At 46.3% G+C, this 13,888-nt stretch overlaps 1 protein-coding gene across 2 annotated transcripts in view; it reads right to left on the bottom strand.

The window, feature by feature from the left end:
• Positions 1-13,888, bottom strand: part of rab27b (RAB27B, member RAS oncogene family) — a 106,023-nt gene that overhangs the window by 57,499 nt on the left and 34,636 nt on the right. The gene's annotated exons all lie outside the window — the stretch shown is intronic.

Below are 13,888 nucleotides of genomic sequence, written 5' to 3'. Positions count from 1 at the left end.
GATAGCCTAGTGGTTAGAGTGTAGAGGCAGCAGATAGCCTAGTGGTTAGAGTGTAGAGGCGGCAGGTAGCCTAGTGGTTAGAGTGTAGAGGCAGCAGGTAGACTAGTGGTTAGAGTGTAGAGGCAGCAGATAGCCTAGTGGTTAGAGTGTAGAGGCAGCAGATAGCCTAGTGGTTAGAGTGTAGAGGCGGCAGGTAGCCTAGTGGTTAGAGCTTTGGGCAAATAACCAAAAGGCTTCTAGATTGAATCCCCGAGCTACAAGGTAAACATCTGTCGTTCTGCCCCTGAACAGGCTGTTAACCCACTGTTCCCTGGTAGGCCGTCATTGTAAATAAGAAGTTGTTCTTAACTGACTTGCCTCGTTAAATAAAGGTTAAATAATAAATGTCACAGCATTATTATTTCAGAGTGAGAAACTGTTTCAGAGTGTGAAACAGAGTGCTGTGTGTGTAAGGAAGGGGTGGGGCTGACAGGCAAGGGGTGGGGCTGACAGGCCAGGGGGTGGGGCTGACAGGCCAGGGGGTGGGGCTGACAGGCCAGGGGTGGAGCTGACAGGCCAGGGGTGGGCTGACAGGCCAGGGGGTGGGGCTGACAGGCAAGGGGGTGGGGCTGACAAGCAAGGGGGTGGGGCTGACAGGCAAGGGGTGGGGATGACAAGCAAGGGGGTGGGGCTGACAAGCAAGGGGGTGGGGCTGACAGGACAGGGGGTGGGGCTGACAGGCAAGGGTTCTGACTAGTTTGAGGAAGTGTATACTAGCTACACTATATCAAACTGTACTATTGCTGCTTTCTTCCCAGATTTTCAAGCGAACGTCTTTGAAGGAAGTGGGCCGACTTTGGCTAGGAGCCTTTAGAGAGACAGAGAGAGAGAGAGACAGAGAGGAGACAGACAGAGAGAGAGGGGGGTAGGTCCTACGCAAGCTGGTCCTGGGGCTCTGTTCACAAACACAAACAGACCCCACAGAGCCCCAGGACAGCAACACAATTAGACCCAACCAAATCATGAGAAAACAAAAAGATAATTACTTGACACATTGGAAAGAATTAACAAAAAAACAGAGCAAACTAGAATGCTATTTGGCCCTACACAGAGAGTACACAGCGGCAGAATACCTGACCACTGTGACCTACCCAAAATTAAAGAAAGCTTTGACTATGTACAGACTCAGTGAGCATAGCCTTGCTATTGAGAAAGGCCGCCGTAGGCAGACATGGCTATCAAGAGAAGACAGGCTATGTGCTCACTGCCCACAAAATGAGGTGGAAACTGAGCTGCACTTCCTAACCTCCTGCCCAATGTATGACCATATTAGAGAGACATACTTCCCTTAGATTACACAGATCCACAAAGAATTCGAAAACAAATCCAATTTTGATAAACTCCCATATCTACTGGGTGAAATTTCACAGTGTGCCATCACAGCAGCAACATTTGTGACCTGTTGCCACGAGAAAAGGGCAACCAGAGAAGAACACACACCATTGTAAATACAACCCATATGTATGCTTATTTATTTTATCTTGTGTCCTTTAACCATTTGTACATTGTTAAAACACTGTATGTATATACAGTGCCTTGCGAAAGTTTTCGGCCCCCTTGAACTTTGCGACCTTTTGCCACATTTCAGGCTTCAAACATAAAGATATAAAACTGTATTTTTTTGTGAAGAATCGACAACAAGTGGGACACAATCATGAAGTGGAACAACATTTATTGGATATTTCAAACTTTTTTAACAAATCATAAACTGAAAAATGGGGCGTGCAAAATTATTCAGCCCCTTTACTTTCAGTGCAGCAAACTCTCTCCAGAAGTTCAGTGAGGATCTCTGAATGATCCAATGTTGACCTAAATGACTAATGATGATAAATACAATCCACCTGTGTGTAATCAAGTCTCCGTATAAATGCACCTGCACTGTGATAGTCTCAGAGGTCCGTTAAAAGCGCAGAGAGCATCATGAAGAACAAGGAACACACCAGGCAGGTCCGAGATACTGTTGTGAAGAAGTTTAAAGCCGGATTTGGATACAAAAAGATTTCCCAAGCTTTAAACATCCCAAGGAGCACTGTGCAAGCGATAATATTGAAATGGAAGTCAGACCACTGCAAATCTACCAAGACCTGGCCGTCCCTCTAAACTTTCAGCTCATACAAGGAGAAGAAAGAGATCCAAGAGGCCCATGATCACTCTGGATGAACTGCAGAGATCTACAGCTGAGGTGGGAGACTCTGTCCTAGGACAACAATCAGTCGTATATTGCACAAATCTGGCCTTTATGGAAGAGTGGCAAGAAGAAAGCCATTTCTTAAAGATATCCATAAAAAGTGTCGTTTAAATTTTGCCACAAGCCACCTGGGAGACACACCAAACATGTGGAAGAAGGTGCTCTGGTCAGATGAAACCAAAATTGAACTTTTTGGCAACAATGCAAAACGTTATGTTTGGCGTAAAAGCAACACAGCTCATCACCCTGACCACACCATCCCCACTGTCAAACATGGTGGTGGCAGCATCATGGTTTGGGCCTGCTTTTCTTCAGCAGGGACAGGGAAGATGGTTAAAATTGATGGGAAGATGGATGGAGCCAAATACAGGACCATTCTGGAAGGAAATCTGATGGAGTCTGCAAAAGACCTGAGACTGGGACGGAGATTTGTCTTCCAACAAGACAATGATCCAAAACATAAAGCAAAATCTACAATGGAATGGTTCAAAAATAAACATATCCAGGTGTTAGAATGGCCAAGTCAAAGTCCAGACCTGAATCCAATCGAGAATCTGTGGAAAGAACTGAAAACTGCTGTTCACAAATGCTCTCCATCCAACCTAACTGAGCTCGAGCTGTTTTGCAAGGAGGAATGGGAAAAAATTTCAGTCTCTCGATGTGCAAAACTGATAGAGACATACCCCAAGCAACTTACAGCTGTAATCGCAGCAAAAGGTGGCGCTACAATGTATTAACTTAAGGGGGCTGAATAATTTTGCACGCCCAATTTTTCAGTTTTTGATTTGTTAAAAAAGTTTGAAATATCCAATAAATGTTGTTCCACTTCATGATTGTGTCCCACTTGTTGTTGATTCTTCACAAAAAAATACAGTTTCATATCTTTATGTTTGAAACCTGAAATGTGGCAAAAGGTCGCAAAGTTCAAGGGGGCCGAATACTTTCGCAAGGCACTGTATATATATATAATATGACATTTGTAATGTCTTTATTGTTTTGAAACTTCTGTGAGTGTAATGTTTACTGTTAATTTTTATTGTTTATTTCACTTTTGTATATTATCTACCTCACTTGCTTTAGCAATGTTAACACATGTTTCCCAGAGACAGAGAGAGAGAGAGAGAGAGAGACAGAGACAGAGAGAGAGACAGAGAGGAGACAGAGAGAGGAGACAGACAGAGAGAGAGAGACAGAGACAGAGACCGAGAGAGAACTATCTTGTTATCTGTAAGTGACGCATAGTGTTGCAGACCATGCTCTGCCTGGGGGAACAAAGAGAGCGTATCAGATAGGAAAGTGATGGAGGAAGTGGGTTAGTTTTAGTAGAGGATGGTCTGGGATAAACTAGGGCAGGGGCTCCTCCTGTTTCCCTGTCAAGTACTGTACCTGTCAGAAGAAGAGAAACACACAATCCTTTCCCTCTCTTCTCTGCCTTGTAAATGCATGGTTTCCATGGTTACGGCTCAGAGAAAGAACAGGGAAATACTGTCTGATTGTCAATATTATTTTCCTTGATGTTCTTCTACTCTAGTCTGATTTCCCCACTCTGCCATCTACTGTCAACTTTGTAGCCTGACCTGAGTTTGAAACACAGGGCTGTAGTGGTTATTACTGACCTGAGTTTGAGACACAGGGCTGTAGTGGTTATTACTGACCTGAGTTTGAGACACAGGGCTGTCAGCTAGATAGCCTGACCTGAGTTTGAGACACAGGGCTGTAGTGGTTATTACTGACCTGAGTTTGAGACACAGGGCTGTCAGCTAGATAGCCTGACCTGAGTTTGAAACACAGAGCTGTCAGCTAGATAGCCTGACCTGAGTTTGAGACACAGGGCTGTCAGCTAGATAGCCTGACCTGAGTTTGAGACACAGGGCTGTCAGCTAGATAGTCTGACCTGAGTTTGAGACACAGAGATGTCAGCTAGATAGCCTGACCTGAGTTTGAGACACAGGGCTGTAGTGGTTATTACTGACCTGAGTTTGAGACACAGAGATGTCAGCTAGATAGCCTGACCTGAGTTTGAGACACAGGGATGTAGTGGTTATTACTGACCTGAGTTTGAGACACAGGGATGGAGTGGTTATTACTGACCTGAGTTTGAGACACAGGGCTGTCAGCTAGATAGCCTGACCTGAGTTTGAGACACAGGATGTAGTGGTTATTACTGACCTGAGTTTGAGACACAGGGCTGTAGTGGTTATTACTGACCTGAGTTTGAGACACAGGGCTGTCAGCTAGATAGCCTGACCTGAGTTTGAAACACAGGGCTGTCAGCTAGATAGTCTGACCTGAGTTTGAGACACAGGGCTGTCAGCTAGATAGCCTGACCTGAGTTTGAGACACAGGGATGTAGTGGTTATTAGCCTGACCTGAGTTTGAGACACAGGGATGGAGTGGTTAGCCTGACCTGAGTTTGAGACACAGGGCTGTCAGCTAGATAGCCTGACCTGAGTTTGAGACACAGGATGTAGTGGTTATTACTGACCTGAGTTTGAGACACAGGGCTGTAGTGGTTATTACTGACCTGAGTTTGAGACACAGGGCTGTCAGCTAGATAGCCTGACCTGAGTTTGAAAAGAGAAAAGAGAATTCTGGGAGAAGAGCGGTGTGATGCTTGCCTTGGTATCTTTTTTTGTTGTTCCCTCAAAATGCACGTCGGCCTATGGAACACGAGTCCAAGTGAAATGTAGTTGGTTTAATTCATGGGACCATCCGTACGTATAAAACGTATGACTGTAAAGTCGCTTTGGATGACAGCGTCTGTATAATATTATCATTCATATATCTACTCTGTATCGTTAAATTGGACCCCTTCTGCCACTTCTTGATTTCTTGTTTTGAATTTTTTGTTTATATGTGTATTTGCCAGACATTCTAATCAAAACCAAGTGTATTGGTCGCGTACACATACAGTACATATATACATAGTACATATATACATCGTACACATACAGTACATACAGTGGGGCAAAAAAGTATTTAGTCAGCCACCAATTGTGCAAGTTCTCCCACTTAAGAAGATGAGAGAGGCCTGTAATTTTCATCATAGGTACACTTCAACTATGACAGTCAAAATGAGAAAAAAAATCCTGAAAATCACATTGTAGGATTTGTAATGAATTTATTTGCAAATTATGGTGCAAAATAAGTATTAAAAAAAAAAGCTCTTCACTAAGCTAAGGATCCTGGGACTAAACACCTCCCTCTGCAACTGGATCCTGGACTTCCTGACGGGCCGCCCCCCAGGTGGTGAGGGTAGGGAACAAATAGGGTTGCAAAGCGTTGGAAACTTTCCAGTAAATTTCCGGGAAGTTAAGCCCGGGAATTTGGGGGATTTTGCTTAAATTCATCCCAAAAAGTTTGCTTATAACAATTAACTTTTTTTGGCAATTCTATGTCTAGTGGCATATTTTGGTTAAATTATCCCCAATTCAATGGATTTGCAACCCTTTGCATGCACAGTGCTTCCATCACATGTACAGCTAATTCTCACAGGCAATGTGAATTGGAAGAGATTTCAGAATGTTCTTCTCCCAGCATACACCCCTTCAACCAGACATGCTTTATCTACTCATTTGCTGGATGCAGAGTTCAACAGAGTTCAAGTGAAGGTCAAGCAAATCATAGAGAAAGCCAACTGTATTATTATCTCTGATGGGTGGTTGAATGTTCGTGGACAAGGAATAATGAACTACATCATCTCCACCCCTCAACCAGTATTCCACAAGAGCACAGACACAAGGGACAACAGACACACCCGTCTCTACATTGCAGATGAGCTGGCGGCATTCATCAATGACCTAGGACCACAGATGGTATTTTCACTGGTGACAGACAATGCTGCGAACATGACGGCTGTTTGGTCTAAAGTGGAGTCCTACCCTCACATCACACCCATTGGCTGTGCTGCTGATGAATTGAATCTGCTGCTCAAGGACATCATGCCACAGAAAACAATGGATACACTCTACAAGAGAGCCAAGGAAATGGTTAGGTATGTGAAGGGTCATCAAGTTGTAGCAGCAATCTACCTCACCAAGCAAAGTGAGAAGAATAAGAGAACCTCATTAAAGCTGCCCAGCAATACCTGTCGGGGTGGTGTTGTCATCATGTTTGACAGTCTACTGGAGGGGAAGGAGTCTCACCAAGAAATAGCCATATCGCAGTCTGCCGATATAGACAGTCCCATCAAGAGGATCCTCCTCGATTATGTATTTTGGGAGAGAGTGATAAGCAGCCTGAAACACCTGACACTTATAGCAGTAGCCATTACATGGATTGAGGGAGACAATGCCATCCTGTCTGATGTTCAGACTCTGCTTGCAGATGTAAGAGAATAAATCCGTACTGCCCTGCCCACTTCACTGTTGCTACAAGCAGAGGAAACTGCAGTTCTGAAATACATCAAAAAGCGTGAAGACTTCTGCCTGAAGCCCCTACACACTGCAGCGTACATGTTGGACCCCAAGTATGCTGGCAAGAGCATCCAGTCTGGTGCAGAGATCAACAAGGCCTATGGTGTCCTCACTACCGTGTCTCGCCACCTTGGCCTGGACGAGGGCAAGGTTCTTGGCAGTCTGGCGAAGTACACTTCCAAGCAAGGGCTTTAGGATGGAGATGCAATATGGCAGTCGTGCCAACATATCTCATCAGCCACCTGGTGGAAGGGACTTTGTGTATCTGAGGCTCTTTCCCCTGTTGCCTCCATCATCCTCCAAATCCCACCAACATCATCCGCCTCAGAGCGCAACTGGTCCTTGTTTGGGAACACACACACCAAATCACGCAACATGCTGACCAATACAAGGGTTGAAAAATGGGTGTCCATCCGGGGTAATTGTAGGCTTTTTGGGCCTGACAACGAGCCATCCTCAACAAGGTTGGAAAGTGACAGTGAAGATGAGGCCTCAGAGTCTGATGTTCAAGAGGTGGACATTGAGAAGGTCCAGGGAGAAGACATGGAAGCCTGAGAGGAAGACAACCAAAGCTTTAGTTTCTAGACTATCATTTGACAGATGTATGTTGAAAACGTTTTTGGGAGATGTGATGGATCATTCAATATTCCCTTTTGTTGTTCAGTGAAATCATCCCATGTGAAGAGTCAACTAAAGTTCAATTCGTAACTAAATAGTTTTTTTTTCTATTGGAATGATTTAATCATTTAATAACTTATGATAAGGTAAAAGGTTTCTGTCTCTATATGATATGGTAACTATATCCAATGCAAAAAACATCTATATTTAAATGGTATTCATGTTAATTCCAATATATTCCCTTCAATTCCCACGGAAAGTTTCCAGCTCTGAATATTTGCAAAATGTGAAACCCTATCAACAACACATCTGCCATGCAGAGCCTCAACACTGGGGCCCCTCAGGGGTGCGTGGTTAGTCCCCTCCTGTACTCCCTGTTCACCCACAACTGCGTAGCCAAGCACGACTTCAACACCATCATTACGTTTGCCGACAACACAACGGTGGTAGGCCTGATCACCGACAACGATGAGACAATCTATAGGGAGGAGGTCAGAGACCTGGCAGTGTGGTGCCAGGACAACAACCTCTCCCTCAACGATGAGACAATCTATAGGGAGGAGGTCAGAAACCTGGCAGTGTGGTGCCAGGACAACAACCTCTCCCTCAACGATGAGACAATCTATAGGGAGGAGGTCAGAGACCTGGCAGTGTGGTGCCAGGACAACAACCTCTCCCTCAACGATGAGACAATCTATAGGGAGGAGGTCAGAGACCTGGCAGTGTGGTGCCAGGACAACAACCTCTCCCTCTACATGAGCAAGAAAAAGGAGATGATCGTGAACTACAGGAAAAAGGAGGCCGAACACGTCCCCGTGGGTTGTAGTGGAGCGGATCCAGAGTTTCAAGTTCCTTGGTGTCCACACCACCAATAAACTATCATGATCCAAACACATCAAGACAGTCGTGACGAGGGCCCGACAACGCCTTTTCCCCCTCAGGAGACTGAAAAGATTTGGCATGGGTCCACATATGCTCAAAAAGCTGCATGACTGGTTGCATCACCGCCTGTTATGGCAACTGCTCGGCATCCGACTGTAAGGCACTACAGAGGTTAGTGAGTATAGCCCAGTATGTCACTGGGGCTTCCTGCCATCTAGGACCTACACTACCAGTCAAAAGTTTGGACACACCGACTCATTCAAGGGTTTTTCTTTATTTTTTACATTGTAGAATAATAATGAAGACATCAAAACTATGAAATAACACATATGGAATCATGTAGTAAGCAAAAAAGTGTTAATCAATTCTAAATATATTTTATACTTGAGATTCTTCAAAGTAGCCACCCTTAGCCTTGAAGACAGCTTTGCACGCTCTTGGCATTCTCTCAAACAGCTTCATGAGGTAATCACCTGAGATAGCCCTATTTCCAAATTATGTCCATATTATGGCAAGAACAGCTCAAATAAGCAAAGAGAAACAACAGTCCATCATTACTTTATGACATACAGGTCAGTCTATCAAGAAAATGATTTTAATAACAGCATTCAAACGGACCCCCTGCAACTGGACACAGACATTTTATGTGACTCCTGTTTCCCCAAATCGAGGACGAAGACGGCATTGCTAATTTTGGTCTAAAATTCTCTGTGCTACACCAAACAGTGTCTATCCTATAACTCCCAGTAATGGATACGAAATATGTTAAATCACATTATCTGGTGTAACAATCTATAGCCAAAGAGAACTGGTGAACAGCAGGTGATGGGAGAGGTGATCAGAATGAAAGTGCCATTCCAAAGAAACATACAGCTCAAACTGACTTTCAGGTCCTCATGAGTCATCTGCTTGAAATCCAGCAAAATGTCTAATCCCTCGAGAGGGATACAGTTCACGGAATACTGTTCTGGCAAAGGAATCCTGTTTCTGTATCTAGAATCCACTCCATGAAGAAGCCCAGGCACCACAAGGTATCGTCTGTAAGACAAAAAAACTAAACTGAATTATACTCTATTGTACAGTTTGAACGGCAGTTGAACTGTGCCAGCATAACATCAACATTAGGGTAGACTAGTTGAACATGTGCACAGGCAAAGGGATTACATTTACAAGCATGAAGAACTGCCCAACAGAAGTTGTAGTCTTTGAGAGACTGAAAAAAATGTGTGTGTTTGTATATTTAGCAATGGGATCCGTGGAGAGGAACATCGCTGAAACACATCCATTGGCTCTATCGAAGAAGGAAAATCATATCTATACCCACAAAAACATATAGTGTGATATGTATAACATAGAGCCTTATAGTGTATAACATAGAGCCTTATAGTGTGATCAGTTTAACATAGAGCCTTATAGTGTGATCAGTAGAACATAGAGCCTTATACTGTGATCAGTTTAACATAGAGCCTTATAGTGTGATCAGTAGAACATAGAGCCTTATAGCGTAATCAGTAGAACATAGAGCCTCATAGTGTGATCAGTAGAACATAGAGCCTTATAGTGTGATCAGTAGAACATAGAGCCTTATAGTGTGATCACTATAATATAGAGCCTTATAGTGTGATCAGTAGAACATAGAGCTTTATAGTGTGATCAGTAGAACATAGAGCCTTATAGTGTGATCAGTAGAACATAGAGCCTTATAGTGTGATCAGTACAACATAGAGCCTTATAGTGTGATCAGTAGAACATAGAGCCTTATAGTGTGATCAGTAGAACATAGAGCCTTATAGTGTTTGACATTATACTGCACTGTTAGGAGCTAGTGACATAAGCATCACACCCATGGTGACGTCTCTCTGGTTGGCAAGTCTGACATCACTACTGACATCACACCCATGGTGACGTCTCTCTGGTTGGCAAGTCTGACATCACTACTGACATCACACCCATGGTGACGTCTCTCTGGTTGACAAGTCTGACATCACTACTGACATCACACCCATGGTGACGTCTCTCTGGTTGACAAGTCTGACATCACTACTGACATCACACCCATAGTGACGTCTCTCTGGTTGACAAGTCTGACATCACTACTGCCATCACACCCATAGTGACGTCTCTCTGGTTGACAAGTCTGACATTACTACTGACATCACACCCATAGTGACGTCTCTCTGGTTGACAAGTCTGACATCACTACTGACATCATGGGCTGCTCATCACACCAGAGGTGGGTTGGGGGCTGGGGGTTGACATTACTACTGACATCACACCAGAGGTGGGTCTGGGGGCTGACAAGTCACATCAGAGTTGGACATGGGGGTTGGGCTGCTCATCACACCAGAGGTGGGTTGGGGGTTGGGGGCTGGGGGTTGCTCATCACACCAGAGGTGGGTTGGGGGCTGCTCATCACACCAGAGGTGGGTTGGGGGTTGGGGGTTGGGGGCTGGGGGTTGCTCATCACACCAGAGGTGGGTTGGGGGTTGGGGGCTGCTCATCACACCAGAGGTGGGTTGGGGGTTGGGGGCTGGGGTTGCTCATCACACCAGAGGTGGGTTGGGGGCTGGGGTTGCTCATCACACCAGAGGTGGGTTGGGGGTTGGGGGTTGGGGGTTGCTCATCACACCAGAGGTGGGTTGGGGGCTGGGGGATACTCATCACACCAGAGGTGGGTTGGGGGTTGGGGTGAAATGAAGAGCAGCAAGACAATTTCAGCTTCCACGCGTTGCTTTAAAACACAGACACACACACACACACACACACACCTAATATAATGTTCCCTACATTATTCATCTCATATGTATACGTATATACTGTACTCTATATCATCTACTGCATCCTTATGTAATACATGTATCACTAGCTACTTTAACTATGCCACTTTGTTTACATACTCATCTCATATGTATATACTGCACTCAATACCATCTACTGCATCTTGCCTATGCCGCTCTGTACCATCACTCATTCATATATCTTTATGTACATATTCTTTATCCCCTTACACTTGTGTCTATAAGGTAGTAGTTTTGGAATTGTTAGCTAGATTACTTGTTGGTTATTACTGCATTGTCGGAACTAGAAGCACAAGCATTTCGCTACACTCGCACTAACATCTGCTAACCATGTGTATGTGACAAATAAAATTTGATTTGATTTGAAGTCTGACATCACTACTGACATCACACCCATGGTGACGTCTCTCTGGTTGGCAAGTCTGACATCACTACTGACATCACACCCATGGTGACGTCTCTCTGGTTGGCAAGTCTGACATCACTACTGACATCACACCCATGGTGACGTCTCTCTGGTTGGCAAGTCTGACATCACTACTGACATCACACCCATGGTGACGTCTCTCTGGTTGACAAGTCTGACATCACTACTGACATCACACCCATGGTGATGTCTCTCTGGTTGACAAGTCTGACATCACTACTGACATCACACCCATGGTGATGTCTCTCTGGTTGACAAGTCTGACATCACTACTGCCATCACACCCATAGTGATGTCTCTCTGGTTGACAAGTCTGACATTACTACTGCCATCACACCCATAGTGACGTCTCTCTGGTTGACAAGTCTGACATTACTACTGACATCATGACATCATCACCCAGAGTGGGTTCTCTGTTCACACCAAGTCTGACATTACTACTGACACCATGGGCTGGGAGCTGCTCATCACACCAGAGGTGGGTTGGGGGTTGGGAGCTGCTCATCACACCAGAGGTGGGTTGGGGGTTGGGAGCTGCTCATCACACCAGAGTTGGGTTGGGGGTTGCTGCTCATCACACCAGAGGTGGGTTGGGGGTTGGGGGCTGGGGTTGCTCATCACACCAGAGGTGGGTTGGGGGCTGGGGTTGCTCATCACACCAGAGGTGGGTTGGGGGTTGGGGGCTGGGGTTGCTCATCACACCAGAGGTGGGTTGGGGGTTGGGGGCTGCTCATCACACCAGAGGTGGGTTGGGGGCTGGGGTTGCTCATCACACCAGAGGTGGGTTTGCTCATCACACCAGAGGTGGGTTGGGGGTTGGGGGTTGGGGGCTGCATCACACCAGAGGTGGGTTGGGGGCTGGGGGATACTCATCACACCAGAGGTGGGTTGGGGGCTGGGGGATACTCATCACACCAGAGGTGGGTTGGGGGTTGGGGTGAAATGAAGAGCAGCAAGACAATTTCAGCTTCCACGCGTTGCTTTAAAACACAGACACACACACACACACACAGTCCTAGTAATGCAGCAGTTCTTGCAGCTATCAATTTAAGAGTGGAGCCCTGGGAATAGTTCAATTCAGACAGACAATGGCTCTCATCATTTACCCTCTGCATGTTTCCCCCTCTCTCTGTCTCTGTCTCTGTCTCTGTCTCTGTCTCTGTCTGTCTGTCTGTCTCTGTCTCTGTCTCTGTCTCTCTCTCTCTCACACACTCTTTGGAGGTGTCTGTATTTACTGTACGCAAGACCAAAGTCATTTTCTAAATGACCCAACTAATATTTCTAATAAAAGGAAGTCAATATTCTGCGATGGTAATGAATGGTTATTCATGGAGCTGGATCATAGTCATTATACTATCTACAGAGAACGAGGCGTCTTGTTGTTTAGGGATCATGCCCAGAAGCCCAGTGATTTAATGAGAGTCCGACCGAAGGTGGCTCCCCTTCCCGCTCGGGTGGCGCTCGGCGTTCGTCGTCGCCGGCCTACTAGCTGCCACTGATTCTTTCCTCCCCCTCCTTATGTGTTTATTGGTTACATCTGTTTTGAGTTGGGTATAATTAGTTGGGCTTTATTAGTCAGCCGGCCCGACCGTTTCTTTGTGCGGGATTAATTATTGTAACCTTTGTGTTTGGTGTAGACCAACGTGTTGGTTTATGTTCATGGAGTTTGCTGGACAGTTTTCGTCCCCCGTGTTTGGGGCATTTGTCTTGAGCACCCAGTGTTTCGTGGGGTGGCCGTTGTTCACCGTGTGTGCATTAAAAGAGCACTATATTGAACTCTCTGTTTTCCTGCGCCTGACTTCACACTCCCGACACCCAGAACGTTACAGAATCCCGCGTCCCCTAAATGGGGTCAGCAGGAGCAGCAGCCAACCCTCTCCCATCGATGGAGGAACGGGTTCTCCACCACACCACCGTCCTCCATCGGATCGGATCGGCGATGGATCAAATGATGGAGAGAATGGACCGATCGGCACCCCCGGCTCCGGACTCCCCATCTCCCGACTCCAGAGCTCTCCGTCTGACGCTCCCGAGGGTTTATGATGGAGCGGCGGCGGGTTGCCAGGGGTTTTTACTCCAACTGGAACTGTACCTGGCCACCGTCAGACCCACTCCCTCGGGAGCGGAGAGGGTGAGTGTCCTCGTCTCCTGCCTCACGGGTCGTGCTCTGTAGTGGGCAAACGCAGTCTGGAATGGCCCAGACTCAGCGAAGGAGCACTACCCAGAGTTTACCCGCCGTTTTCGTGCCGTGTTTGACCACCCTCCACAGGGCCGAGCGGCGGGAGAACGACTATTCCATATTAGGCAGGAGAGGAGGAGCGCCCAGGATTACGCGCTGGAGTTCCGGACCTTGGCCGCAGGATCTGGGTGGAACGACAGGGCCCTTATCGAGCACGGACATCCAGGAGGATGTCCGCAGGGAGCTAGCGTGTCGGGACACTGCTCTTTCCCTGGATGAGCTGATTGGTTGCGTGGGAGCCTCCTCCTCCGGTACCCCTCGGCACAGCCCCTCCCAACTCCA

Source organism: Oncorhynchus tshawytscha, linkage group LG09 (assembly GCF_018296145.1).
Source record: "Oncorhynchus tshawytscha isolate Ot180627B linkage group LG09, Otsh_v2.0, whole genome shotgun sequence".
Lineage (NCBI taxonomy): Eukaryota > Metazoa > Chordata > Actinopteri > Salmoniformes > Salmonidae > Oncorhynchus > Oncorhynchus tshawytscha.
Note: the sequence above shows the minus strand (reverse complement) of the source record. Positions and strands in the feature narration are given on the sequence as shown.